This window comes from Uloborus diversus, chromosome 2 (assembly GCF_026930045.1).
Source record: "Uloborus diversus isolate 005 chromosome 2, Udiv.v.3.1, whole genome shotgun sequence".
Taxonomy (NCBI): domain Eukaryota; kingdom Metazoa; phylum Arthropoda; class Arachnida; order Araneae; family Uloboridae; genus Uloborus; species Uloborus diversus.
In genome coordinates, this window is record NC_072732.1 from 70,311,290 (window position 1) to 70,327,179 (window position 15,890).

At 31.7% G+C, this 15,890-nt stretch overlaps 1 long non-coding RNA gene across 1 annotated transcript in view; it reads left to right on the forward strand.

Moving 5' to 3' along the window:
* Nucleotides 1-15,890, forward strand: part of LOC129217102 (uncharacterized) — a 164,812-nt gene that overhangs the window by 97,055 nt on the left and 51,867 nt on the right. The gene's annotated exons all lie outside the window — the stretch shown is intronic.

Below are 15,890 nucleotides of genomic sequence, written 5' to 3' on the forward strand. Positions count from 1 at the left end.
AACTACTAACATGGATAAAAAATAAATAAATGAAAGCCGAAAACAAATAAAACGAGCTGATGTGTGCATCACATGACTTCCTTTTACTCCAGTTTAATGTCATTTCCCTATTATCGACAATTTTAATGTGATTCAATAGTTTACTCTCTAAATATAAAAAGGTGGCCAAATTAAAATCCAATTAACGGCGACAAAAATTAGCGACCAAAAGACTGGCGATATATTGCCAAGTGTCTGCCAAATTATAACACCAATTAAGTTTGCATTGAAATGAACAATGATTTCCCCCCAAAAAGGGGCAAAAGACCCCTTTAGAAACACCCAAAAGGGGAGGTGCACAACTATACCCTACTAGGAGTCTACGTACCAAATTTCAACATTCTAGGACATACCATTCTTGAGTTATGCGACACGCATACGCACATACGTACATACGTATATACAGACGTCATGAGAAAACTCGTTGTAATTAACTCGGGAATCGTCAAAATGGATATTTCGCGTGTCTATACGTTATTTGCACTTATCCACGTGTGGTCGAGTCGAAAAAAAAAAAAAAAAACTCAACGTTTATTCGAGGGTGAGCAAAATGGAAATTAAGGTCGATTTTTGAGTGATTTTTTTTTTTCGCGAATACAATACTTCTTTTTTTTGTAAAAGGAAGTAAAAATGAGTAACTAAATAAATAAATACAATCAACCAAAAATGCATTTTAAATTTAAGAATACTGTGTACCTTTCATTTTGTGAGCTATCCGTATGCACACAAATGACCACGGTGCAGACAGAAGAAACACGGCAATGAAAAATAGTGGTTTAAGAAAAGGTTAAACATGCCAGTATATATAGATGATTGTTATTTTCATTGCTAATTTTCCATAATTTTATTTTTTTTAAATGAATATAAATTTATTCTAATAATTTAATCTGTGTTCTTGCAAGAAATACCAAACAGTTTTTTGCGAAAAACATATTTCACCCACTGCTTAAAGTTTCAGCTTCTTACTTCAAATGTAACATGCAAAAAAATGAGAGAGGCTTTTGGTTTTTCTCATGGAATCAGAAAAATACACTTGGCCGAGTGCAAACAAAACAGTCTGACAAAGAAAAAGCATTATGAGTGACAGAAGGATTAACCTGAACATAAAAAGATTTTCAACCTTTCCATTATCCCCATAACACTTCAAAGCTAAAGGTATAAAATTATTTAAAGAACAGATTAAAAATCACGGACGTTCCACTATGTCAACAAACAATTTATGTAATATGCTTGAAAATTGTAACTTGAATTAGTTTTAAAACTATAAAACTTCTACATGTATACTTTGTAAGATACAGAGGTTAGAATTATAATAATGACACTGATTTAAGAGTTGTTTTAATGTAAAACCCGTTTTTGATATCACTACAGAAATATTCAGTGAAACTAAAATATAAAAAGCAACAAAAATATAAAAAGTTTCCAAGTGATGTACATTGTGCTTAGGATGTTCGAGCATATTTCTCGAGCTGTCTAGTAGTATGTTACTACCCTGCGCCAGGGCTAAGGCCCCTATACGAGCCGACGCATCAGCTTAAGACTAGCCATTTTGGATCGGAGCACGTGTTTGAGGGGTTGTCTTTTCTAGCGAGTTATCGCGTTTGGTGATTGTTCACTGTGAGCAATTATTAGCGGCACGTGAATTTTCGGCAAATTTGGCGAAATACGAAACTTTGCTGTGGTAACCCTAGGAGTGCAACAATGAAAAATCCGATCCAAAATGGCTAAACTTAAGCTGATGCGTCGACCTATCTACATAGCGGCTCTAGCCAGGGCTAAGGCAGAAATACACGTAATATCAGACAGACCAGTTATTGCATCCAAGGACTGCAGTTTTGTTCTTATTAGAAGCAATCAGTCTGGATCAGTAAATAAACGAGTTTTATGCTGCTGACATACGCTGGTGAGATAAGTTTTATTTTATCTACCAGTTTGTAGTCACTCTCAGCTTCAAGGCGATGATATCTGCTTCCAGTTCGGTTAATCACTGATACAGACTGATGAGTTCTAAGAAGGACGAAGCTGCTGTCTCTGTATATGATAACCAGGCTCTCTGGAATGTTTCATATAGAGCTGGTTTTATTTTCCACTGAGATTTAAGTTTTACAAAAATCATAATTTTCTTTAAAAAAATATATACTATAATATTAAAGTATTGGCATAATAATTATTATTTCATGTTTTACAGAACTGAATTTGAAAGTTTTGACTGACAGTGCTTTAAAAACATCAATTAATAATGTATAATAAACTATTTTACAACGTTCAGGATACATATTTTTCCTCTTTTTCTTGTCTTACTCTTTATAAGTAATTTTTTTCTGAGTTTCATGTTAGGATTATGATCAAAAAAAAAAGAAAAAACATATTTATGATTATTATTATTATTAATAATAATATTTACCACTATTCCGACTATTTATGATGATGTTATTTAAAAAATATAGTTCTGAAAATCCAATATGAATGACTTTATGATTGTTGTATATGGGGTTTGTTTACAAAATAAACACCAACTTTTATTCGTGACGTTCAGACGAGAATATATTTTCTTTATACTACTTTCAAACGGTGAACGTTAAAAAAAAAAGCAAAATTTATTTTTTACTTTTTTTTACACATTTGTCTCACAATTTTACCTGTATCTTAATTGAATTCTCTTCTTTCAATTGCTAATTGCTTTTTTCAAATTTCATCCTTTTTTCTGCATATTACGATGATATAAAAATTTACTAAATGTTTTTACATTAATAATATCATAATGTTCATCAAGCGCCAAGTTCATATTTCTTCTCTATAGAAGTTTGGATCAAGCTAAATTATAGGGAAGAAACCAAACTGTCTTTCGCAGGTACGTGATTATGATAAATCAATATGATCGGACGAAAACATAGGGCATCTCATAAGTCTGGTTATATCTCCACAGCTGAGTAACACTGATAGTTTTCTTCGGGAATATTGCCCACGTAACGTAATTACGTTCATCACTCGCTTTCAGTACTAAAGATGTACTGGAGTCTTTTGGGAGTTTCGAAATTGATGATTTAAAGCTAAACTAAATGAAATTAGTATGTTGGATAACTTATTTAATTTGTCTGAGAAATGATTGAATTGCATCAGATAAATTTCATATTTTCTATTCAAATAATTAATGTATTTGTCTTTACAAAATACGCATAAACTTGTGGAAAATAAAATTCAAAATAAGTATTAAAATAAGTCCTTATAACTGATATAAAATCTGTCATATTCTGCTATCCAAAGAAAAAACGGCGAGTTTCATATTCTCGTTTAAATCATCTTCAACTACGCATTATTTACTACTTTATAACACAGAAGGTTACATGTTGACTAAAGCAAAAAGTAGCACACTCCGTGTAATTTATTTAAATAGAGCAATTAAAATCTAACCAGTAGCTAATAAACGTCTAGCAAAGGTTTAACCACTATAGGTATTGCTAATCAAAATGTGTCCATAAACGCAGGAGATAACGCATTGTGCATTTGTGAATCACCTACTTTTAACTGATCCTCATCGTACAATTTGTCGGTTTAGAGGAGAAACTCACTAAGCGTATTGTAAGTCGATTTCGAGATGTTAGCACATTTAGATTAATCATGTGTTAATTAATACAAATGTGCTAACGCCTCAAAATCTACTAAAAATGCACTTAGTGAGTTTTTCCTCTAAACCGACGATGTACCCAACTGCTTTTTTTTTACGTTCTGAAGACACATTTATGAAAAGTACTAACAGCGAGTAAGCAGCAGATCGGAACTTTTAGTAAACATTCTGCATGTTTTTGAAAATTCTACGTTAGTAAGAACTTTAGTTACATTTACCATCTACTTAAAGTTTGGTGTGTCAAAAAATAAAGCTCTTTCACATTTGCTGCACATTTTTTACACTTGCTGAGGCTGGATAGACTTTAATGATGTTTCACTATTGATTATATCGTTTATACGCCATCACGCACAATCTTTGTAAACTAATTTTGTTCGAGTTATGTGGCGAGAAAGAACATTAAATTTAGATTTTAAATCAATAATTACAACTTTCGTCTCGCATTGTGAACAAAAAAATATCCCCGTTTGATCACGGAGTGTGAGGGAAATCAAATGTTATACATAACTTGTATAGAAATCATTATAATATTACGTAATTAATATTACTTGTACCATTCATAATTACTTACATAAAATTACATAATTATGCATGCACCATTCATAATATTATGTAATTATATTACCAAATATTGTTTATATTCCTCTTTACAGACGTCCAAGGCAAATTTGAATCATGTTTAATGCATAAAAAGGAGTTTGTTAAACAGTTTCATTTTCCGTCTTTGTTCCGTTTTACACAATCGGAAGCTTGTTACTCATGGCAAACAAAAGTGTTTTATAAAATCTTTCATAAGTATATTTTAGGACTATTATTATACTACACACGGATGGAGATTGTTCTTCAATATCTGGTAAGATAGGGGATGTAGGATGTATTTTCTGGGTTTCAATAAGTCACATATATAATTTCAAACACCATTATTATCAAAACATTTATTAGCTATTTTATGAAAAATGACACTGCGAAATTTTATTTTTTTTAGTTCATGCACGCTAGCATCGTACATTCAGTATACTAAACTGTAAACGAGTTTGTACATTATTTTTTCATTTTTTTTTTTTATTTTTAGAGACCACTGCAATAATAGTTTTTGTGTTGCAATCCATTCATAAAAGTTCATCAATTGCATAACCGGAAGAAATATTTTTTTTTAAAGTCATAACCCTGCAGTGCTGGTCCAGGAAGATAACGGAGTTAAGTAAGTTCCATAAGATTTGAATCCTTTGAATGCCCCCTAGTGTCACCCACTTGAGATTTTTGAGGGCAGGTAAGGAACCTTAAGTAAGAATTGAAAGTCTTCCCAGAATACACCAACCAGTTTCGGATGAAGGTGCATGTTTTTAAGAAAGTATTATATTTTCCACGAAAGGAAATTACTGTCCTCTCTCCCCCCGAAAAATCCTCTTTAAGGAGAAAAGTGCTGCCAAACAACACGATTCTCTGCCATATCGAGAGAAAAAAATGTCATTTGACAATGTTTTTTATTAAAGTATTGGTATTCCAAAGTCTGCACACTTGTTCTCCCCCCCCCCCCCGAGTGGAAGTTTCATTGGGGGAAAGTCTTTGTTAATATATAAACACGGAAAGTGATGTCAATTTTGCCATTCACACTTCTGTATTTACTGTAGTATTATGCGTACATCTGCAAGGATTACAATACATTATTATTTCTTGATTTTTCAAAACGAAATTACTTCTTTTTACCCCGACATGATAAAGTTCCGTTAAATTTCAGCTTCTTTAAACTAATGCAAGTATTTTGTTTAAGAGACAAATATATTTTAAGGGTGAAGCCTGTTTATTAATGTATAACAACATAAAATTATTACGTCTTTAATATTGACAATTGCCTTTTACCAGGGTACTGTTTGGCACACTTTTTCATATATGTTATCCTTTTTTGTTGCTTCCCAGAAAAAATAGTGTTGGTACGTGACATCATTTAGCTCCTTGATAGTTTTTGTTCTCAACAGGAATGCGATGTTTTCCCTGGAGAGATACTACTTTTTGGTTAATTAAAAAGAATATCGCAAAAAAGAGGAACAGCGGAATGAGTATTTTCAGAAAATCTTGTTTATATGAGTAGAAGTTTATTGCATAACGATGTTACATTAAGAAGAAGAGAAAGCCTATGTTTTAAAAGCTGAACATTACAGTATAACTCTTTAAGGATTGAAAATACGAAGAAATACTCTATCAAGCAAGAAAAATAGCATACATAATTTTACAAATACATAGTACGGTTTAAAAAAAAAAAAAAAAAAAAAAAAAAACTTTTTCCTTTTCTTCACAAGTCAGAACGCAATTAAATTTGTACTTTAAATCCGCGAGAATAGAATTGAAGCGATAACAAAAAAAAGGAAAAAGAAAGAAATAAATGTGTTCAAAATTTAAAATGCCTAATCTCTCGGCTTAATTTTTTATATTTTTGAAGTTAAAGAAATTTTGAAATTATTTTATTATAAAAAAAAAAAACAAAATTTTAAATACAAGGTGATATCAAGCACATTTTCTTACATTTTTAGGGATTATTTTTCAATGTATAGTAACTGATGTAGAGGTTTTTGTTGCAGGTACATTTTGAGTTCAAGTGAAATTTAAAAAAATATAACAGCAGAAAAGTAAGGAGAAGAAAACGAAACTGAGTTCTAACCAAATGTTTCTACAATGTAATTTTATATCTAAATACATAAAAAAATATTAAAACAATGTAAGAAATGTGTTTAATGGCTATTTATTAGATAATTATGAATAGGTTGTTGTTGTTTTTATAAAGGTTAATTTTACTTTTTTGTATCGGTAATATATACATATAATAAAATAAGATGTTTCAGTGTGTGTGTGTGGCGCGCTTTCTGGGAAAACGGTAAGTCCTAGAAAGATGAAATTTGGTATACAGTTGCAGTTTTTGCCGAAGATGTGCACCTCGGGCTTCGATTTTTGAAATTTTAATTAGAAAAAAAGTTATTTAATGTTTTATGTGTTTTTTTGCACTGTTTAGTACGTTTTACCTCACAGACCCCGAACCAATGGCACCACACAAATATTTTTTGTACTATAGTGTAGGAAATTTAATTTTAAATATGATGAATGAAAAAATTTTGAAGATAGAGCAGTTTTTGATTTTTTTATGAATTTTTGAAAAAACCTTTAATTTGCATTTTTTCCTGGGTTTTATTTTTTTCTAATATCATCCTGCGAGAAGTATCAAAGGCTCGTTTCTAAAATTTAAGTTGGTAATAGAAAAAACATTTCGCCCTCTTTAGAAGAAAAAAGTTCTTAAAAATACGCAATAGTTTTTTTTTACAATTTTTTTAATGCTGAACACATCATGTCTTTCCACGCATCGGTCGAAAAAAGCGTTCTTCAATCTTGATGTCTCTGACGTCACTATTTGGATTTCGATTCGATATTTAGGATGAAATCTTAATCGCAAACAAATGTTAATCTTTTTTTTTTTACGTATATAGCTTACTTCTACATTTTATGAAGTGATGGCCACGTGTTTTACCGGCAGCGCTTGATTTTTTTTTTTTGTTTTATTTAGGGATTGCATTTTTTTCTTTTTCCATTCCCCCCCCCCCCGCCCAATCTGGACGTTTTGCTGTATCTATATTAGATTACATTTCATAGTTGTGCGCATTTATTTCAATAAAAACAGCGAGATTTTTTTTCTTTGTCAAACGCTACATTTTGCACACTACGGGGAATTTTGGAGATAACTTTTTTTTTTGCTCTACTTAAATAAAAAAATGCGAATTTTCGAGTGATCTTTGTTTTATTAATAAATGGGCGGGGAGGTTAAAATAAATAGAGGTGGAAAATTTAGAGATAGATCGTAAGGGTAGATAGCCGCCGAAGGCGGCAATCTTGTCTTAAAAATGTGAATGGCACAAAAAAAGATAGAGATTGATTGATTAATACTGCTGTCGAATTTATTCAAACAGCCGCCGAAGGCAGCAAACGTTAAGTAAAAAGGTAAAGGATAAGTTAGCCAAACAGTCGTCGTAGGTGGCTGCTTGCATAGAAAGGCGAATGGCGTAAGAAGGCGAACCAGCTGGTCGCCGCAGGCGGCTAGTACAAAAATAAATATTTAAACGTGGGGTTATTCCAAATGAAAAAATATTAATCCCTTAACAAAAGTTTTAAAAAAAAGGAAATGAAAAAGTAAGATTTTACACCCTAAAAATTATATGCCTCCAAAATAATACGGTATTTATTTATTTCTATGGAACGAAAAATACATCAATTTGAATTGAATTCCCTTTGATTGAAACAGTATATTTCTTACTTTTTCTACTGAGAAAATAACCAAAAATAGAGGAATCTATTTTTTTAATATTGACTATTTTCTTTTCTCTTGACACAAAAACAAAAAATAAGTTCAAAACTTTACACTCTTCTTATTTTTTTTTTAACATAAATTGTTTTTTGAGTTGATTTTTATTTTGTTGTTGTTAAGTTTAAGTTTTCAAGAATATACGTTAAATTTTGCATTGTTTGATGTTAACATAAACAACCTTTAAACATCGAAACGATTATTTTGGAAAAAAAAAAAAAATTCCATGTCTTACGTCATAAAATTTTCATTGATAAAGCTATAAACTTAGACATTGAAAAAAAAATCGAAAACACAATTTAGGCGTACGCAAAACCTTTTTCCTGCAGATAAGCGCCTTTATAGGAAAAGTGAATGTTAAAAATAAGAGCAGAATCACAGTTTAGAGACAAAAACATTACCCCGTGGTCAAAAGTAATTGCCTGCTATTTTTTTAAAAAATCTTATAAACAATATTGGTACGACGTAAAACATAGACAAATCGGCCCACTGGCATAAATAATTGAATGCAAAAAATACAGAGACATACATATTTCCTCCTTTATTTCTAACTAGTGGTACCCACACGGTTTTGCCCGTAGTTGAAAATTAAAAGGTCATTTGGTTCGCCTGTATATTTACAAATAATGGATGATGAATTTCTCGCCAATTTGCTATGTTAAATGGCTCGCCCATGTTACGGTTTCACGTTATGATAATTTCGTAATTTACTATTCCACGTTGTGATAATTTTCTCAGTAAAATGTTCTTAAAATTGGAATAGAAAAGGAACCAAATCGAGTTTTCGAAATATCGCTTCTAGGTGGAGAGCAAATAAAGTAATGGGAGTAAATAAAGTAATCCACCCCCATGCTACAAACTAATTTTACGTAAATTTCGTGAAAATCGACCGAACGGTCTAAGCGCTATGTGCGTCACAGAGATCCAGACATCCAGACAGAGATCCAGATATCCAGATAGAGAGACTTTCAGGTTTATTATTAGTAAAGATAAAGACATTGACTACTACACGATAGTAGTTAGTCTCTGCAAAAATGCATATCGAGAGGTAAAAGTTATATTGCTTTAACCCACTACTATTTCTAAGTTTTCAAGCATAGTTTTAGACTGATTATCCAATTCTTTCTTTATTTATTTATTTATTTTGTAAAGTTTCGGTTATCTTTCCTTTATTTTCATTTGAATTTTGCACTGACGAAGTGAAAATTTAACAGTGAAAAAATGTTTACTATAATGAAAGTGCTTTTATGTCTTGAATTTTCCAACAATCGTTTTAATATTCACATTGATCTTAGCAAAGCGATGTTGTATTTTTTAAAACTGTTTTTGCCATAATATTTGCAGCCAGGTAAGTTTAAAAATAAAATAATAATATTTTCAAAATGATAACATTTTAATGATTACTAAATCATGTGAGTTGTGTCAACTTTCGCCATGCATTTTATTTAATAACTCTGTGAACTAAAAAATTCTAATATGAACGTTTTGAAAAAAAAAAACCACCCATTGATCACAATTAGATACGTTTTAACTGCAAACAATAATACAGTGTCGCATAACTAAAAGCATGAGTTTAAGGCAAAAGTTAAATTCTTATTAAATTCCAAAATTTTCTTCCCGAATAGCAATTGAAACATACTACTTTCCAACCAAAGGGGCGCTTCAAACAGTACCTTAAATCATTCTTTGCTCAAGGCGAAAATTCGAATCCTGTGCTTTCAAATATATATTTTGGAAGTCTTGGTATGGCTTTAACTCACGAATGCGGAGGGAAAAGCTTTTATTTTGTCTCTTTCGTCGTCCTCATCCTTTTTCCTACTTCTCTTTCAACTGTCGCTACCATTTTACTTTTGACGGAAATTCTAAAATGTCAACGAACCGTGTCTCCAAGGCAGAGGATGCACGATTTACATGCAAATACCTTCCAACTCGCTACAAAGAGTTCTTTCATATGCAGAAAGTACGTCGGGGGCAGCAAAAACGTGCTTTTGCTCCTAAGGCATGAGTTTGCAGTTCAAACAACTCACGTAATCAAGAGTCCGACCATTATTCAATTGGAATTCGTTTATAATTCTTACACTTGAAGGACCCTGACGAATGATAAAGGGGAAACTAAGTTCAGCATATTATCTAAGTTGAAATTTAAACCGCGTGATATTATTAATGGAAATGATAATATTTTGACAACTCAGTTTCTAAAACATAAATTTGACTTGGTCGATTTATTTTTAAAATTAAAGCTTTCATATGTAGGGTTTTGAGGAAACATACGTATTCTGCCGTTCTAAACGCAAAAATCTGCAGCAGAGTTCAAAATGAGAAATTGACGTTTTAAATTTTGCGCCTCCATGAATTTGTTTCAGATATAAGTTTTTCAGATTTAAAAAAAAAATACTTCCCATTGACATATAACTGTAAATCGTTATATTTAGATGAAATATGTGACAAAGACCACCTGGTGACCCTAACTCAAATTTGAAATAAAGTACAGATAGACGAAACAAAATACCACTTTTAAAAACAAAACTGAATTTAAAAAAATCAAGGTTGCGGCCGTTATTATACAAGATTTAGCAACGGACAAAAATAATAACTTATTATTAACCTTAATACCATTGATGTAACGTATCCGTCTACGAAAGCAGAGCTCTTGGAAGGATATTATGCTGGTGTGATTTCGACTTAGATAGGAAAAAATAAGATGTACTTAAATGCATTTATAACTACCTGCATCTATACATATTGTTAAAACGTAGCTATGTTCTACTTCAGATTTAATCGCAATTAATTTGCAAAATAATTTCACAATTTATTCAGCACTGAATCTGGCCGAAGAAGATTTCAAACAGTGTGCACAAAATTTCATTAAATAGTCATTCATCTGTCTGACTTCTCTATAAATGCTTCTTAAAAAAAAAAAAAGACTGCGTAAAAACCAAAAAAAAAAATAAATAGAAAACTATATATGCCCAGTAGTTTAGAATGTTATCAAGTAATACTGAATAACTACACCATTGAAATAGTTTTGTAATCGATACACACATAAGACAAATCGTTAATGCTAAAGCAGAATAGAAGGATCAACAGTCGTGGCCCATTCCTTTTTGACCAATCAAGGAACCCCGTAAAATTTGAATGGGCCCCGACTGTCGTAATTTCATTTTGTTTTAATTTGTAATATTGTTATTATTAGTATTTGGTACATGGCATTCAAAACATTTTTATTATTAATTGCATCATTTAACCAAACAAACAGAGGGAAAAAAGATTAAACAAACTTCAATACTTTTAAAGGGTATGACTAATAGTTTAAAATAAACCATTCAAACCAGTAAACGAGCACCCCTCTCCAGTGATCAAACACAACGTTTTCTGGTCTTTTTTTTTAAGAATTACGTAGAATGAAGTTAATGCTGCTAATAAATAAAATATTTTTTAAAGTATTTTATTTTGTTTAACAAATTAAAAACTGTGTCATACCTCCCTCAGTTTAACCTACTTTAAATTGTAAATCAGAACTCTTGATATTTAAATGACTAAATGATGGCAAATGACGCAATAGGACACGTGTGGGGCAGTCAAGGCCAAGTTTCCGGCTGTCGAGCATCCCTGAACTTCACAAGAACTGGACAAAGCTAGTTCTGGAAATTTGGAACAGATTACCCTAAACTCACATTTATGGCATTATTGAAAAAATGTATCAACAATGTTTAACTTTGTTTCCCTTCAGGAAAACCATACCTCCAAAGAAAATGTTTTTTTTTTTTCGAAAGAAACCCTGCTTTATTCGACGAAATTGCTCAATAAAGTCATTTTTTTCTGACAAACATGTGCTTTTTTTTCTCATATAGACTACCACATTCATGCATTTAACATCTACAGCCGCAAGATCCCATAATACCAACAACCTGTTCACGCAAATGCATTCATTGTCTGATATCTACTCAAGGGAAAAACTTAAAAATAGATCATCAAGTTAACGAGATAGAGACTAACAGATAGATCACAAAGAAAATTTCCAGATTAAGAACAGGCCACATTGGTGGCATGAAAATAAATGGAGACAACACCGGGACTTTCGTAAAATGTAGAAATTGTCCTGATGAAGAACTTTCTCCGGGACATATCTTCAACTGCCCAGCAATGCTGGCAATTCTACAGAGCATCGGATATTACCCATTTGATGGAGACCTCTACACTGAGAATAGTGTAGGCTGCTTGCTAGTGCATTCACCAAAGCTGACGAATCAATTTGACTTCTTGCTGGACACGACACCACCACCAGTTTCAAGATCCATCTACTAACTCAATATCGTTCAAGTGTTTTGTGCACTAAGTGCTAGCATTAAACTGTATGAAAAGTTTAAAATGAAAAGAACAAAAAATAAAATACATGTCTTATTTGTTCTGCCCTAGAACTTTTGAACACAAAAAGGTTTGTTGAAACTTTCCTTTTTCCTCAAAAGGTATTTGGACTACAAACATGCGTTTCATCATTTCATTATTCTGCGCTTAAATTTTTTTAATTTAAATATAATTCATTCTGATTTTTTTTAAATTCTTATATATTTTTTTTTACTTCACATTAACCAAAATTGAACATTCTTTTATACATGATGTTTATAAAAAAATGCGGGAAAAATGGAAAAAAAGCTGTTGAAAAGGGGTGTAACTAGCGATTCCTTTTCGGTAATTATTTCTTTAGGAAAAACTATAAAACCCGCTTAGGTCCAACACTTATGGTCGCTTATGTCCACGAACTGATTTAAAAGTTTTTTAATATGCTATTGAGTTTTCGTTTAATTTAGAAAAACTTCATATTGAAAACGAATATTCATCACAGTGAAGTTAAGTAGTTTGTTTCTAAATAAATTACATGCAATAAAAAATAATGGTTTAAGAATATTAAGCCATGAATTTTAAACACGAAATAGTTTTTCAACACGGATAAAACAGCACTAAATATTATTAATTTTATTGGAAAAACTAAAATTTCCAGATGGGGAAAATTATATTTAATACTCTCACGTCCCATCACTAATGCTCTTTAATCCTTTGAAAGAGATGGCATCTTCCGAGATTTTTACAACATTTTTACGTTACCCTGTGTCCATTCAATCTAATAGGATCTAAAAATAGGCTAGATCTAACCCTATAAAAGATTCTATGGAACGAAATAGACCTCTCAGCTGCTGCCTGCTTATGGTAAATCAATACACACCGAACCGTAAGACTACTTCACTAAAGTAAAAAGAATCCTCCTTAGTTCAGAAACAATGGTTGCTTAGCAGAAATCGCATTGCAAGGACGTAATTTTTGATTTCACTCTTCACTTCATATCGGTTTTAGGAAGAGCACGATATTTCAGTTTTCAGGGATGAAATTCGTATTTGGTGAAATAGGGCAAATAGTTTTCATCGTAATGCTTATCGTAAAATATAAAGCAAAATTATTTATTTTGTTTTATTTCTGTTCAAATTGGAATGATAAAATATACTTGACAAATAAATCAATGAGTAAGTTAACTGAAGTGGAGCTCAGAATGTATGTGTAATATGGGTATGTATTTATGCATTAATTTATGTTATTTTTCTTTACTAATAATAAAGCTGAAAGTCTGTATGTCTGGATCTCTGGATGTCTGTTACGCGTTTGGCGCCTAGACCGTTCAGCCGATTTCCATGAAATTTGGCACAAAATTAGTTCGTGACATAGGGGTGAGCACCTGAGCGATTTTTCAAAAATTCGATTTAGTTTTTTTTCTATTCCAATTTTAAGTCATTTTACCGAGCGAATTACAATAACATGGAAGAGTAAATTACCATAACATGAACGAGCAAATTAACAAAGCATATTCACGAGAAATTCATCATCCATTATTTGTAAGTATACTGGTGAACTAAATGACCTTTTAATTTTTTACTACGGGCAAATCCGTGCGCGTACCATTAGTTTGTTTATAAACGCGGAGGGAGCTTACAAGAATGGGCTGCGTATCCTGCTGTTATGACAATTTTCCTACTCTGCTCACATATGTTTTTTTGAAAATCTGATAGCATCAATAGTGGAATATTCTCAAGTGAACAAAGAAAGTGTTCCCCGCAGTGAAAGTGTGGACAAGTTCCTTTAAATGGCGTGGAAGTTTGGGAGAATCCGGTTACAACTTTCAAGACGGCTCTGATACGTCTATATGTAGTCAGATCTATATTAATCTAAAACCAAGGAAGTTCAAGTTTTTCGAAACTGACACAAAATGGTATGAGATGTTCAAGACTTGTAGTCTGTCTTCTTATTGAAATATCTAACATACTTTGTTGGTATTTGAGAGCCACCGAAGTGCAACTTTTTCCGAGTGATCTGTTTGGGTAAATCAGACGTGTTTTAGCCACTATTTACAGCAGATGTATTATTGAACAATTAAGATTGAAACCAAGTTACATTTTTATTTATTTTGTGTTTAATACTTTTCCTTCTGCATTCTTATTTAAAATTGCGAACGTATGTTCCTTATTGACTGCTGATGTGGGCAGGTAAAATGCAATAACTTAAAAATTTTTATTTTCATTTTTTTTTTTGTTGCATGTTTGTCATTTTGCATTTTTGTCGATAGATTTATTGTTCAAGTTGATTTCCGCTATTAAAAAAAAATACCGATAAAATGTCGAATTCCAACATTTTCTAATTGCTAATATAGAATAGAAAAATTCTTTTCTTCAAATGTCTCGTTAGCTCATTTCTACCTACTGCCTTTTACTTTCCCATGGCAAACTGATAATGCCCGATAAAGTCCACTGTCACATCAATAATTTATAAACGACTTGAGCTTTAGTCATAAAATGGTGGTGTAGGTATAGTTGAGCTGCATGTGCTACGCAATGAAACTACTTAAAGTGTCACCTGTCAGCAAAACTCGAAGTTAGTGCTCTTATCTCCAAAATGGTATGAGACACAGGAAAAAGCTAAACTACAAAGTGGTTCAGCATCATTAAATGATTAAAGAAAAGAAATTTTCTATTTAATTATATTAAAAATAATGAGCTTAAATACATATTTTTTGATCGCGTTGAACAAATCCACACGTGTCAGAAATGAACCTTAATCCATATGCAATGCCAAATATCATGTATCGCATCATAAACTCAGATCTGGACAGAAGACTCCCCTTCCCGTTGCATTTGCGCATTTTACGTCTAATGTTTTAAATATTACTGAAATTAAAATGCATTTTCTTTCTTAATTTTATGTTGCTGAAAAACTTTGTATCTTACTTTTTTCTGGTATTATATACCGTTCTTGAAATATGAACAATAGCTTTGAATTTTGCCGTCAGCTGACCCAATAAACGGCTTGATTGTGTAGTTTATGGTAACTTTACTATACCTAAATCCATCTGTTATTACTATAGCTCATACCGTTCAAGAACTTTTGGATTCGCCAACGGACAATAGCTGGCACATGGTTTTGCTATTGTTAGATTGGATTTATAAAAGTTCAAAATTAATAAAAATATTTTAAGCCAGTTTTTGAATATTGGATCAATTGTTTTTATTCATAAAAAAAGAATATAATTTTTTGAAAGAATACCTAAAGTGTTCTGTTAGAATTACTATAACTGAAACCACGGTACGGAAATTGATGCTTTAAGGAATACTCCTTAATAAAAATCCCAATTGAAATTAACAACAGTTCACGCAAGAAAACGAGTAAAAAGCATTGGATTATCTGATTTCAGTCGAAATTATAGATGCTGAGCAAGAGCTTGTGCAGTTCCAAAGTGTTAATTTAAGACTATCTTGGTCTTTTAGTTATGCGGTATACGTAGACATAGATACGTCCGTACTTACATCGTTCAAAATTTTATCAAACGTAATGCACGGATGGTCA